Raw genomic sequence first — 13,901 nt, 5'->3', positions numbered from 1 at the left:
CAGGTCATCAGATAAATGAGAATTACCTGAAGGGCCTTACCTGAAATTGTACCTGAGGAATCAGCATTCCAGATGGACTTGCTTTTGATGTTGATATATTAGACCTCAAACCACAACCAGATGGCATTATAGATGTTACTCTTAGGATACCCTAGGAAGAAGCAAGTATGTTTTGCATGAGGATAGATTTTGGATGTTTCAAAACATGTCTACAAATTCTTTGACATTCTCCCTTCAAGAGGTGGGGTGTATGTATCCTCTTTATGAATTTGGCTTAGACTTATAATTCACTTGTAACTAATAGAATGCATAGCAAATAGTGCTACAAGATATCTGGGCTTCCTCTTCTTACAAGTGGCCTAAGGTGATCTGTGAAAATGGTCTGCTACTCTCTTGACCCTAAAACCCCACAAAATCATGCAAATCAAGAGGTTCAAATCTTTGTGTTCACTTTAAGAACACCCATGAAACTGCGCAGGCTATCAAGGGTATGCATATCTGAAAAGCTACCAAGTACCTGAAAGGTGTCACTTTAAAGAAGCAATGTGTACCATTCCAGGTGGAGTTGGGAATTTTGCCCAAGCCAAACAATAGGGCTGGGCACAGGGCAGGTAACCCAAAAAGAGTGTGTTAGAGTCTGTAAACAAGTCAAAAATAACACCTGGCATTTTGCCAGGGGAATGTTAGAGTTCGTAAACAAGTCTGATGGTGCCTGGCAAAATGCCAGAGGGAGTGGTTTGTGAAGTAACGCCAGCGAGCCATTAAGTGTGGAGATTCCTGATTGGTTGACTGATGTATCTAGTTTATGCTAATTAGATAAGCTGTGTGGAATGTATAAATACTGCTCCTGTCCTGCAATAAATGGCTCCCACTCCTGCTGTATCAACATACACAAGTTATTCGTCACCCCCCGGTTATTTTGCTGCAGCCAGACAGACTGCGGCAGATGGTGGCCCGTACGGGGAGCCCCGGGACACTTGGGGGTAAGTGACGAAAAAAAGCTGCCCATCAATAGATAGGACGGGAGGAAAAATGACCATTTCAAGAAAATGGAGAAGATTGATACAGTATGTTTGTGTCTTGTTTTGTCTCAGTGTATTGTATTGTCTTTGTGATGAAAATATGGAAGGGGTGAGAAGTAAATTACTAAGGGAAGGAGGCACCCCAGTGGAACCAAGAATAGTTAGGGCATGTGTCGATAAGAGCCCAGGAACTCTAGTCAGAAAGAAAAAGAAAGTTCAGAAGAAGAAGAAGGATTATCAGGAAAAAAGTTGCAGCAAAAGGCTATTACTAAATACTTTTCGTTACCGGAGGGTGCGTGAAGCGGTGAGACGGCTGCCGATTGTGCGAGCTGGTCATGGCACAGCAAGAATTTTCCAAGTGGCGACAGCTGGCTCTTCCACTGCTGCAAGCCCAAATCTAGACCTGACCTGGAGGCACAGTCTCGCAGGCTCTTGCTCCCTGTGCTCAGTAGCAGTTTGAGTCGGGGACACTCCCCAGGGCCATCTGGGGCTGCCCAGGCACTACAGCCAGCAGAAGAGGCTACTGGTGTCCCTGATGTTTGGTCATTTTCAATGCCAATAACTAAGCTACAATGGTTCTCCCACACCTGGAAGCTGATGAGTAATGAGCACTATTAATGCTTATTTCAAATGCAAAAAAAAAAAAAAAAAAAAAACCTTGAGATAATGTACTAAATTGTTCAGAAGGTTGTTTTCTTAGTAGAATGCTACAGGATTTTCTTTAGCCATCCGGAGTTCCTGCCTTCGTCCCAGTGCCGGTAAAGACCAAGGTGGAAGAATTTCCAGTGTTGCTGAAAACCGGAGGAGACTTCGGCTGAGAAACGGACGAAACTTCGGATCAAGCTAGCTGCCTGCAGAACTTACCTGGACTGTGATTTAAGCTAGCTGCTTGCAGAACTTACCTGGACTGTGATTTAAGCTAGCTGCCTGCAGAATTTACCTGGACTGTGAGTTAATCTATTGAGACACTGCTTTACCTGGACTGAGACAACAAACTGTAATCTATAACAAATTGTAACTTGGTATCTTTGCTAACAGTGTCATTGCTGGTATAATTTTTTCAAGGGCTTCTTGCATGGAGCCATCAATTGGCTTGGTATTGTGGCATTTTGTATCCTCCCTTTCTGTTTGTAGCAGGTTATTTTTGGTGTTTCTGTAAAAACCACTATGGTCGTTATTTAAATTAAACAAAAGGGGGAAATGTTAGAGTCTGTAAACAAGTCAAAAATAACACCTGGCATTTTGCCAGGGGAATGTTAGAGTTCGTAAACAAGTCTGATGGTGCCTGGCAAAATGCCAGAGGGAGTGGTTTGTGAAGTAACGCCAGCGAGCCATTAAGTGTGGAGATTCCTGATTGGTTGACTGATGTATCTAGTTTATGCTAATTAGATAAGCTGTGTGGAATGTATAAATACTGCTCCTGTCCTGCAATAAATAGCTCCCTCTCCTGCTGTATCAACATACACAAGTTATTCGTCACCCCCCGGTTATTTTGCTGCAGCCAGACAGACTGCGGCAAGAGTGCTGAATTTTTGTTGCACGTGCTTAAAAATGCAGACAGTAATGCTGAACTTAAGGGTTTAGATGTAGATTCTCTGGTCATTGAACATATCCAGGTGAACAAAGCACCCCAGATTCATCACTATGTTTACAGAGCTCATGGTCGGATTAACCCATACATGAGTTCCCCCTGCTGCATTGAGATGATCCTCACTGAAAAGGAACAAATTGTTCCTAAACCAGTAGAGGAGGTTGTACAGAAGAAATAAAAATAAATGCAAATAAAAGTTGAAAATAAAAAGACATCTGGGGCTATTCATAAAAGTCAGGGCATTTTCCTTCTGGTTAGCTAAAACACTTGCTTTAGGAGGTCAGACTACCATATTACAAGGAAATTCAGGTCACTTACAGAGGTCAAGTACAGGTGTTCCAGTCAAGAGTCCTAGCCAACAGTTATCATCAGGTGCTAGATGTATGAGTAAGGACACCTCCTGGTGATTCAAGCCCTCCATCCCTCAGGTTGTCACAGCTGAGACCTTAATTCATGACTCATGCACAAACCATTTCCTCTGTACTCTGTCCAAATTTTTGATGCACAGAAGCTGTGAGCATAATAAAATGGTCATTTTAAGCTGCCAAGTTTAGGGGCTCTATGTTGTATAGCAATAGTAACTGGATCCATACCGTTGTGAGAATTCAGCAACATGTACACACATATAAAGCAAAGAGCATTGTGTTTGGCAAAATAAAGGCTCAATGAATGGGCCATACCAAAAGCTAGCTCTTATTTAGTTTTGCTCAATGTATTTAGCATGCTTCTTGGGTATGCCAGAGATGCTCAAAATATACGTGGTAACTTGAAGTGATTATACACATAAGGACAGAAAAGATGAGTTTCCAGAGAAATTGCAATGTCGTTTTTCTGAACTTAAGACATTTTTAATGCTAATAGAAGTAGAATTCTTCCTGTTAGAGTCTATCAAATTCTAAAATTTATCTTGGGGAGAAATGAGATTGGGTCATTTATTTAATTTTTGCCATCTGAGCTAAGTCTAGGGTAATGAAATTGCAAATGCTTGGATTTAGTGAATAATTTGTGGGGAAATGAGGGATCTTGCTTAGCAACTGTGGAATATAGATACTTCAGTGGCCCACATCTCTCCTAAGTTCCACAGCAACTCAAGTGAGATTTTCTCCTCCCTTATCAACTACTCCATACCCACACACCCTCTCCACAATCTAACCTCATCACTGTCTTCCTCTGTCAATTACTATAACTAATTACATCTAATCCTGTAGAGTCAAATGCCACAAGGAATTTTCAAAACTTACAGCATTTAAACATTTTTTTCTGAAGAAAAAAATTTCACCTAAAATTTTGGGATATGTCATCACAAGTGCTATGCTTTGAATCATACAATCATATTGGATTATAACTATCCCTGACTTCTCCCATACTTTGTTCAACTGGTTAAGAGACAAGGCAAAGTGACCAATGAGCCTTACTGGTTTCTACCTATAAAGTCTTTTCATCTCAAGAATGAGGTCTAACCTTAGTTAGAAGGCATTTGAAGAGCCCAAGCTTAACCAGTAACCACACATTTCAATACCTTTGCTTCTTATCTGATAAGTTGTCTTTACTTTGTTTCCCAATTGGAAAGCCTGCCTAGAATCTTAATCCCTTTATGAACATGCTCCCAATGACCTAATTTCCACAAGGTCCCATCTAATAAAGGTTTCCTCACCTCTCAGGAATGCCACAAGGTGAGGACTAATCTCTCAACACCTGGACCTATGGGGAAAATTCAAGATCCAAATTATAGTACCCTCTTAAATCCCTGTGAAGTGGTTAGAGGCTGTGCTAGCTAGGACTGGTTTCTCTACCTGTAAAAATCCACAATGAGGGCTCCAAAAATTACTTGTCCTTGCAAAGTGACCAATGAGCTCACCAAGGTTGGTCTTTTGGGGAACTCTAACACTTTTGCCAAGCCCGGCGTCCCAACTATTACCTCACCTGCTGCCTGGCTGAGTTTCCTCTGCATGCTCTCTTCTGCTTCTGCCTAGAAGTTTCCCCACGTGCAGTGGATGAGTCAAGGTTTGTTCTGTTTGAGCAAGTCATTTGAAATAATACTAACACCAGGTTGAAAACTTTTCAGTTCCTTAGATGGTTCTATTTCATACTTACAACCTGACAAATTAAATATGCAAATTTCTTTGCTCCTTGAACTGCTCCTTCAGAGAGGCAAAAAGAGGTTCCAAAACATCTATAAATTGAGGTGAGAGGAGAGAGCTTTCAGTCATCTGAATAATGATTCCCCTGCTGAGAAAAGGGCAAACAGTAAGTAATTTCATTTTATTTAATACTGAAGATACAGAAAATGGGACTTTTAGATTTATCTCTAAACCACTGTCCAAAAATTCTCTTGGCAATAGGGAAAAAATTTTTTAATACAACCAAAAAATAACAAAAAAAGAGAGTAATAAAAAAGGAAGAAACACTCCCACCCAAAGACTGATTTTATACTTGTGTGTTTTTTTTAATTTACCATCTGAACCATTTAAAATACATATTCAGTGGCATTAGGAACATTCACATTGTTGTGCGACCACCATCATCATCCATCCACAGAATATGTTTACATATTTCCAACTGAAATCCTGTACCCATTAAACACCACCTCCCTGTCCTTTCTCCTCCCCAACCCCTAGCCACCAACATCCCGTTTTCAGTCTCTATGAATTTGATGATTCTTGGTAACTATATGACCATGGGCATATAGAATCTCTGCTTTCTTTTCTTTTGGATATATATGAACCCCAAAGAGGAATTGCTGGAGTATAGGGAAATTCTACTTTTATGTTTTTGAGGGAGTGCAACACTGTTTTCCACAGTGGCTGCATAAAGATTCCGATTTTTCCATATTCTCAACCAAATGTTATTTTCTGTGTTGTTGTTGTTGTTGTTTTTAATTTTTATTGTTGGTTGTTCAAAACATTACATAGTTCTTGATATATCATATTTCACACTTTGATTCAAGTGGGTTATGAACTCCCATTTTTACCCCGTATACAGATTGCAGAATCACATCAGTTACACATCCATTGATTTACATATTGCCATACTAGTGTCTGTTGTATTCTGCTGCCTTTCCTATCCTCTACTATCCCCCCTCCCCTCCCCTCCCCTCCCCTCTTCTCTCTCTACCCCCTCTACTGTCATTCATTTCTCCCCCTTGTATTTTTTCCCTTTCCCCTCACTTCCTCTTGTATGTAATTTTGTATAACCCTGAGGGTCTCCTTCCATTTCCATGCCATTTCCCTTCTCTCTCCCTTTCCCTCCCACCTCTCATCCCTGTTTAATGTTAATCTTCTTCTCATGCTCTTTGTCCCTACTCTGTTCTTAGTCACTCTCCTTATATCAAAGAAGACATTTGGCATTTGTTTTTTAGGGATTGGCTAGCTTCACTTAGCATAATCTGCTCTAATGCCATCCATTTCCATGCTATACTTGTTTCTAATTCAAGAAGAACTCTCTGAAGATGGGGTGGAGGAAGGGAGGTAAATGTTAAAGTCCATGGACCTTTTCCATTGGGAAAAACTCTGGGAGATAATGAGACAGAAATGCTTGACAGGTCTCCCCAAGGACGAGGCCAACAAGCTGCTTCAATGGCAGAAGCACAACTGCAAATTTCTTAGATTTCTCACCCATTAAAATTCCAAGCAAAGAAATACAATTTTGTAAGTAGCCAACTCTGATTTCCTGTTATATATGCCTCTTATAAAATAACAAGAAGACAATTGTATGACAAAACACTTGAATAGCTATAGTAATGTTTCCCATAAAGACTGGTAGACAGACTTTACCTGAGAAATCTTCAGTGTTTTGTTTTTAATAAGTTAACTAGACTTTTAAGCACAAAGGTTCTATGGAAATAGTTATCAAGGATGCTGCTGATGCAGTTACACAGGCAAGATTGCTGCTATTGTACCTAGTATGCTTCTAAGCTGTATGGAATATGTATAGAAGAGGCTTGGTACTGATAGATTGAATACCAGTGAAAATAGGAAGAAAGTTTCTAACTAAGGTAGCCACATAACTAAGACAGGAGCAAAAACAAGATGTTGACCACCAATGAAAATGACTGATAAAGCAGATCATTTCCGAAGGTGGCAACCAACAATTCCCCCTACACCTGTATGTGCCTTCCACTCCTTCCATCAAGAGGCAGAATGTACTTCATCCCATAGATTTTTACATGTTTGTCACCTACATGTTATTAGATGTATTTTCTAAGCATCTTGCTTTGTAGTTTTATCCCTCTTTGGTGTTAAGATTTCAAATTCCCTTTAACAGATTTTTAAGTTTCCGTAATAGTGTAAGCTATTTAAAAATTTTTAAATGTGCTTCATTAATTTAAATGTAATTTGTCTTTACTTTTTTAAAGAGCTCATTGTCTATTATGAAGTTTTATTAGAATAGTTGAATCTTGGAGTGTATGTTTGTGTGTGATGTAGATGATAGAGATTGAGGAATTGTCATGATGTATGTGTACATGTGTGTGCAAAGACAAAGGAAGAGATCTTGCATTTTCAGGAGGACATTCAGACAAAAGCAAAAGAATACTGCTTATTTGAATATTCATTGAAATAGAAAATTAAAATTATGATACTTTAAAAAAAACAGGGGGGATTAGAATCTATCTTTCTCTTCCTGGATTCTGGGCTGGTTAATAAGTTGCTTTGATCAAGCAAAAGAAAAAAGAAAAGAAATAGGCTTTCACTTCACTGGAACATCTGAGCTACAGCCTTAAAATGCCTGTGGCTTCCATTTTCAATTGCTTAGCAGCCAACCATACAGAGAAGCTTGGGCTAGAATTGTAGCACCTTGAGAGGGCCAGTCTATCACCATCTGAGGTTCCAGATTGTGAAAGAAGCCATCTGGAATGTTGTAGCCCCAGCAGAACTCCCAACAGAATGCAGTCACTCAAGTGATATCAGTGGAGCAAAAGTACATATCACTGAGGGTAGAGAACCATCAGAAATTATAGGTGGTTGTTGTTTTAAAATGAGTTTTGAGAAATAGCTAGATAACTGAAATAGGTTCTCTGTCCCCAGTGACAATGCAGAGGTAGTGTGACAACATAAGGGCCTTGAGTGGTGTGTGGACAGACTTCTGGATAAACCAGTGGCTTCCAGGGACGTAAGCGGGAAAGAGGTAACAAGCCAGGCAGTCAGAACACTGTTGCCAGCTTTGATAAGATGAAGAAATGGAAGACAAACTGGGACTGAGTTGTAGGGTTTTCCTGATACTTCCAAACTCAGACCTTGTGGTGGGATTCCAGAAAACTAAACAGTACAATGCAGAGAAACAATTGCTTCTGAGGTCTCTCATTCCAGGGACAAAATGGCAGTTAACTGGGAGGTGAAAAGAATACAGATAGGCAAAGGGGAAACTGATACAGAGAAGTGAAGGTAGCTAAAGTTATTAAGCCAAGTTACCAGAGGTGGTAATAGAGACAAACTCTGAGATATTTCTGGAAGTACACCTTGGAATGATCCAAGCTAAACTGAAAGAAAACTGGAATGAGCCAACCCACTCTTGCCCAAATATATACATGTATACATACAGACATTGATACTTTTCCAGTAGTGCTGGGAAAGAAGGGGAATGTGCTTCTTGATATATTCCAGGAAACTAATTTCTGGAGGAAGGCAAAGTAACAACTGCATTGATTAAGAGTGACATGAAATCTAGACTTTCTTAATAAGATAGAACCCACAGCCGTGATCTTTGCCAAGTGCACAGCTAGCTAAAGCGGCTACCTTATCTCAAAACAGAAGAGAATTCCCCAACAGTAAAGATGAGCACAAGTCTAAGGTATCAGACGCTTTCCACTGAGAAAGACACATCTTCTCCCATCTGTATGTCATAGTGCTCTCTCGGCAGTCAAGTGACAAGCTAATTAACGCATCAAAGTCCCTGGGAAACTGCTAGGACAATAAAAATTGTATTTCAAGAGGACATAAATTATATTTAGTAATAAAATAAAAATATAATAACGGAGAAATCCAACCATTTCAAAACATCTGACAAATGAATTATTGTTTTCATGACAAAAATCTTCATGGTGACAAAAAGGAAATTGTACATTAAGCAACTTTAGTAAAATATTCTGCACAAAATGAAAAAAAAAGTTTGCATCTAGATCAGCTTCTTGATAAACCAAATTAATTGTTTATGTACTTGATATTCACTAAAAATATAAATTTCAAAATATTACCCTATTAAATTTTTCAGTTTTTAGACATTTACACTGTCATTCTGTTAAAAAAACATACTTAACTTCTAATAATTCTTTACGGGGGGTTCCATAATTTTACTTTTCCTTCTAGTTTCGTGTACAAGTAAATGAATTCTTTAGATAGAAATGCTACTTTATAAAAGAGATTCAAGTACATGTTATGATTGATTGAAAATAAAGTAATGACTACTTCTTCTTAATTCTTTATTTTTCATTCTTAGTGGGTCGAAGGTATGACTATCCTAAAACAGTATCCTGCTTTAAAGAAAAAAAATAGCAAACATCGTGTTATGATAATAAGATCTAAGTTTAAGACAACTCAAAAAATTATTACAGATAAAACAACATCCTGTGTTTGGTAAATCTATAGTTAGAGACTGATAAGGAAAACAACAAAACTATTTACAAAAAATTTAAAGACCTTCCTTCTGTTAGTGAAATTAATTTACAAAATATTGATAGCTATCTTTTATAGAGTACTGCTATCTACAAATCTTGTAATCATTATTTTATTCATCCAGTAACTTTATTTTATAGGCGGCACATAAGAGAGAGAAACCAGTCTATGATCTCATAGCCAACAATGAATCAAGACTCCAAAGCTTGGTCTCACAATTTCAAGTCAAACACAAGAATTCTGGCAACCTTTATAACAATAGACAATTTCCTGTTGCCATCGGGCACTGTGGCTCGGGAGGCTAAAACAGGAGGATCACGAGTTCAAAGCCAGCCTTAGCAAAAGCAAAGCACTAAGCAACTCAGTGAGACCCTGTCTCTAAACAAAATACAAAATGGGGCTGGGGATGTGGCTCAGTGGTCGAGTGCCCCTGAATTCAATCCCCAGTACCCCACCCCCCAAAAATGTCCTATTCCCTGTTCTAGAACACCAAGTTGATGGTGTTGACAAGAATTTAGGAAAAAGATTACTCTTCTACTCTAGTTTTAAAATAAAATGGAAAATCAGAGTTATATTAGCAAAAAATTGCTTAAATTTTTTATGCCAACATTTTAGTAATTCTTTAATTCATTTATCCCATCATTACAGATGTGGAACATTTATAAAAACTTAAATATAGTCTATAATATATAATTATAATATTGAAAAGAATATAATTGTTTTAATATAATTATAATAATGTTAATTAATGTAATATATGTAAACTCTAGACTATAATTTCCAACCTATTTTAATGCACTTGTGTAAATTTCATTGAAATATTCACAGAATTAAAAACTCGGAAATTTTGTTTTGAGAAAAGTACTAATAGTGCAAGTTCCTTATTAAATAATTGCACTTAACAATAAATGTTCATGGTGTAATATTCAAAACACAGAAGATAACTTTAAAAGATGATCATCTTTGTACCCATGAACCTAGCACAAAATTTTAACCACTGTATAAAAGTACAGCTTAGGAGGCTTAGAAATTGTTCGGTCCATAGATAGCTAAGGCATTGTTTATCCAGTGAGGTCAAATGTCTTTCTGGGATCACATGGTCACTAAGTGGTAGATGAAAGACAAGAACCTCAATCACTGCTTCTCCATGTACTGTTCCTTTCTCCACTTGATGCCACCCTCTTAACTTGGAATAGCAAGAGAATCCAGACTGAGAGAGCAAATGCCCATGAAAAACCATTGCTCAGCAACCAGCTAACCAAACTAGAAATAGAAGCCCCATAAAGAATGCTCACAACTTACAGACTAGCCAAAGATATAGAACTTTTATCGTAGGCATTAAAATAAATTTGAAAATCGAGAATGCTCTTTTAGAGGACAAGCTTCAACTTGATCAAAGCCACAGTCCATCAGATGGATGACTGTGAGTTATCTCAGCTTACCTTCCCAATTGTCACACCTCTGAAATAACTGTCACTTTGGAAATTCTCTATTATCTATTATGGTTTGAATCTGTGTCTGTTTCTGGAAGTTGGAAGGGAGAATTTGAACTATTTTGGGATTATCAATAAGATTGAAGAGGACTGGAAAATGGTTCACAGTTTTTTATAATATTTTTAATACCTTTATTAAATTTATTTTATGGTGCTGAGAATTGAACCCAGTGCCTCTCATGTGCTAGGTGAGTGCTCTACCACTGAGCTACAACCCCAGCCCTCAAAGTATTTTAAAATGATGGCTAATATAAAATTATTTGTAAGATAATTCTCAGGTATGTTTTAAATCCTAGATTGGCTTTATCCGTTATTCCTCAACCCGAGAATGCTTTCCAAGTCTACACACAATTACAGAATTTAAACAATTATTCAAATATTTTAAAAATTAATATCCTCTAAAGAACATATTTTAAGATATGGCTATAGCCATCTTCAGAAGCAAATAAGAATTAATCTTCAAATTAGTTATTTAAATACCTGTTTGCCCAGAACTGTCTAAGAATTCTGGAAATTTCTTCAATTTGAAATGACCAATCTGGCTTTCAAAGAGCAGGTATAGAAAATTCAATAAACTGGATCAATCTTTACTTTCATTGCAATTATTTATTTTGCTGCCAGGGAGTTTTCGAAGGCCACATGTCATTGTCTACTGATTGACTAATTCCACTGCTGAGGTCATAAAGGTTCTTAAAGATCTCTCTGGATGGTGCTTCATGACAGGGGTGTTTGACTACAGTTCTTTTGTTTGCATTCATCTGCTCTGTCATGGTGCCCCAGACTCACCCAGATTAGCAGAGGTAAAAGAGATTTCCAGCCTCATGCAAAAGTTGCACTGGAACCAACAAGCAAGGTCCTACTTTGATCCATGACCACAAGTCCAGACATCTCCTTTCTGATGTGAGCTCCATCTTGGAAACTCTTGGTATCCTTGCAAGCTGGTCAGACATCAGTTAGCACCACCTCAGTCCTCAAAGGTGTTCAAATAGATGGACCCCCCCACCCCACCCCAAAGATCTATATTTTAAAATTTCACATGAATTTTAACAGGTGGAATTTCAGACAAAATAAAAATCATGTTGTAGATAGACATAGGAGATGGGGGTGAACTCTCCAGGTAGCTCATATTAAGAATGTATACATGTAGCTCCTTTGATTCATTTCTGCTATCCATGGCTTTCTCCTTTTATCCAATACCCAACCTAGAAACTTTTAAAAAATATCAATGATTGTGGAGATCCCTTCTTCCTCATTTACCTGATGAGACAGAAGTTTTGGGAGGCAGGAAGTATCACATCAGAGAGAAAACAGTACACCAGGATTTAACAGTACAACTAAAAGGCTTACTGGTTCTTCTTCCTGCCTAGGAGGGTGTAAGCCACCTGAGAAATTAAAGTCTAGAATAATTAGTAAAGAACAAAAGATAAAGTCGGAAAGATATTTTCAAAAAGAAAGCTCCTCATAGGTCCAGCCCACATGGAGGCTAGAGCTGAACAACTAGAAAATGGCTCCTGTGGTTTAATTAAGGGGGCACATCAAAGGCAGGGGTAAGGTTTCAAGGGTAGAATCTTGCTTCATGATGTCTTGCAGTCAGCAGGTTGATTGGCATCTTGGCAGATCACACCCATCTCAGAAGGGCTGTGCAGCTACAGTGGGTCACCCCATCTCCAGTACTGTGTGGGACATGGCAGAGAGGAACAGAAATTCACAATGTCTCTGGGCAGTCTTACACAGAAGAAATGTCCACTGGAAGTTCCTAGACACCAGATTATCCCACTCACTCGGCTACGATGTGCAACACAGTCTACACACAGCCTACGGACAGATGGCTCTCAACATAGTGAGTTATCATGTTATTAAAAATATATGATAAAATTGCAGGGGGGTGGGGTGCTGAGGATTGAACCTCCTGAATGCTAGGCGAGTACTCTATCCCTAAGCCGCATCCCCAGCCCTATGGTAATTCTTGTAAGAAACTGAATGGACTAAAGCTTGACAACTCCTTTAAGAGACCAGAATAGAACTGCAGTGGCTGGCTAAATTCCACTAACTTTTTTTCATTCTCTTTAATTTTTTTCTCCTGATCTTCTGTTATCCTTTCTACAGGTTGCTTTTTCAGCCCCTTCATTTTCCTAATTTGTATTTTGCTTAGGTCTTGTTTCTGCGTGTGAATCCTTCCATAAGTTGTACTGAAAGTAACATGGGAGATATTTTTCTTTTTCTTTGGCTTCAGAGCTTTTGGCATTTTCATAGATAATTTATAAAGATCATCTGATGCCAGGTGTGTCCTCCTCAAAACCAGATCCAAAGAAGGGTAACCTCTCTTCCAATTCAAATTGTGGTGTTCTGCAACCAGATTTCTTCAACAGCAACTTACAGCTTTGAAAGTAAATCTTGCTGTTCAGTAGAGTGAAGTGCAGAGTATACGCTAATCCAGCCAGAAGAATATTTGATACTGTGAGCCTCTGAAAAAGACAATAAGAAGACTTTTTAGTCTTCTGTAGTCTTCGTTTGCATCAAAAGCATCACCAGCAAATATTAACATGGGCTTTGTTTACTCTCAGGACATCTTTGAGAGACACAAACTTCTCAATACCTCATTCAGTCATATTCAGCACATAGTAGTCATACATGTGACCTATTCCTAGATTATTTGGCCGCTTCTTGTTATGGGAGCCAAACATGAATAAAGAACAATCTGACTTCTTTGAAAAGAATTCCAGTGATGTCTGATCCTCAAATGATCTTGTAATGTTTTTCCACATTTTTAAGTATTTGTATCACTGTTGCATTTGCATTTCCCTGTTTAAAGAGCAGGACATTTTTAGTATTTTCACTGAGGTTTGGTTCTCTCTTCTTCAGGAATCTCTTGGCCATTTTTGCTTTGGGTTTTATAACCTGATCCAAGGTGTCCATGGCGACCACAGCCCCATACTGGTGAGAGGTAGCAAACCATGCCGTTACACCAGATAGGTGCCTAGATTGATGTTTGACAATAGAAATGACAATAAAATAATATTTAGGGATATATTGTAACCATTCTATTTAATCCTCATAGGAATCTTTTGAAGTAAATACTAATTTTTACCCCATTTTTCTGGTGAAGGAGTGGAGACACAGAGAGGTAAGCTTCACTAGTAACAGGCAGGAGAGATTTGAACCTCCAAAGGCTGGCTCCAAAACCACA

At 38.4% G+C, this 13,901-nt stretch overlaps 2 pseudogenes; one reads left to right on the top strand and one right to left on the bottom strand.

The window, feature by feature from the left end:
- The first annotated feature begins 377 nt into the window (after window positions 1-377).
- LOC124078306 (large ribosomal subunit protein uL22-like) lies at window positions 378-2,791 on the top strand (annotated as a pseudogene).
- Window positions 2,792-12,668: 9,877 nt separating this feature from the next.
- Window positions 12,669-13,630, bottom strand: LOC124078302 (ribosome production factor 2 homolog; annotated as a pseudogene).
- Window positions 13,631-13,901: the final 271 nt, after the last annotated feature.

The sequence above is a fragment of the Marmota monax genome, unplaced genomic scaffold, assembly GCF_021218885.2.
Source record: "Marmota monax isolate L192 unplaced genomic scaffold, Marmota_monax_Labrador192_F-V1.1 WCK01_AAM20220418_F8-fsc00098, whole genome shotgun sequence".
Lineage (NCBI taxonomy): Eukaryota > Metazoa > Chordata > Mammalia > Rodentia > Sciuridae > Marmota > Marmota monax.
The sequence above is the reverse complement of the archived record's forward strand: the minus strand, read 5'-3'. Positions and strand labels throughout refer to the sequence as shown.